Here is a 1,478-nt window from a genome sequence, read left to right as displayed (position 1 = left end):
GCTGCCGCCGCCACCCGCCGCCGCCGCCACCCTCGCCTCGTCGGAGCCCTCGCCGGAGGTACCGAGCTGCCGGTTTTTTTTTAAAAACCTGTCGGTGTCAAAACCGGCGGATCTCGGGTAGGGGGTCCCGAACTATGCGTCAAGGCCGGATGGTAACAGGAGACAAGGGACAAGATGTTTTTTACCCAGGTTCGGGCCCTCTCGATGGAGGTAATACCCTACTCCTGCTTGATTAATATTGATGATATGGGTAGTACAAGAGTAGATCTACCACGAGATCAAGGAGGCTAAACACTAGAAACTAGCCTATGGTATGATTGTTGTGTATGGAGTTGATTTCCTACAGACTACAACCCTCCGGTTTATATAGACACCGGATAGGGTTAGGGTTACATAAAGTCGGTTACAATGGTAGGAGATCTTGAATATCCGCATCGCCAAGCTTGCCTTCCACGCCAAGGAAAGTCCCATCCGGACACGGGACGAAGTCTTCAATCTTGTATCTTCATAGTCCAGGAGTCCGGCTGAAGGTATAGTCCGGCTACCCGAACACCCCCTAATCCAGGACTCCCTCAGTAGCCCCTGAACCAGGCTTCAATGACGACGAGTCCGGCGCGCAAATTGTCTTCGGCATTGCAAGGCGGGTTCCTCCTCCAAGTCCTTCGTAGAAGATTGTAAACACCAAGAGTAGTGTCCGGCTCTGCAAAATAAGTTTCCACATATTGCCATAGAGAGAATAATATTGACACAAATCAAATCTGCCGACGTATTCCGCAGTGCGTCATCACACTACGGCCAAGTCCTTTACTCGAATCGTTTTTACTTTTCCACCTCAGCATGTTTTGCGAGGCGGTTTCCTTGGCACGTCTTGTCAAAGCAGAGATCGTGTACCCCCTTTATGGGATTCTCATCAATACGAACGTGGGTAACCCAACCGCACCATTTATCACGGCGCTTGGGAGGCAAGCGAGTGTTACTAGGCTGGTGGGGACGCACAATCGCATCCGCCCATATAAGGGGATAAGGATCCACCCTTTTACCTATGCCTTCTTCCTCTTTTGCCTATCCATCTCCTGCGCACTCGAGCTCCAGCGCCCAAGCCCGCACTTCCCACCTCAACCTTCTCCAGCAATGTCCGGAGCGGGAGGCAAGTGGATGGTCTCCTCCGTCACGGAGGGCCATGTCAAAAAGCTAAGGAAGGCCGGATACTTGTCCAAAGACATCGCGCACCGGCTTCCCGAGGAGGGGCAGCTTCTCCCCACCCCAAGGCCCCATGAGAGGGTAGTATTCCTTCCCCACTTCCTCCGCGGACTGGGTTTTCCACTCCACCCATTTGTCTGGGGGCTCATGTTTTACTATGGCCTGCATTTCCACGATCTGGCCTCGAACTTCGTCCTCAACATCTCGGCGTTTATCATCGTGTGCGAGGCCTTCCTCCGCATCCGCCCCCATTTCAGCCTCTGGCTCAAGACCTTCAA

This window comes from Triticum dicoccoides, chromosome 1A (genome assembly GCF_002162155.2).
Source record: "Triticum dicoccoides isolate Atlit2015 ecotype Zavitan chromosome 1A, WEW_v2.0, whole genome shotgun sequence".
NCBI lineage: Eukaryota > Viridiplantae > Streptophyta > Magnoliopsida > Poales > Poaceae > Triticum > Triticum dicoccoides.
Note: the sequence above shows the minus strand (reverse complement) of the source record.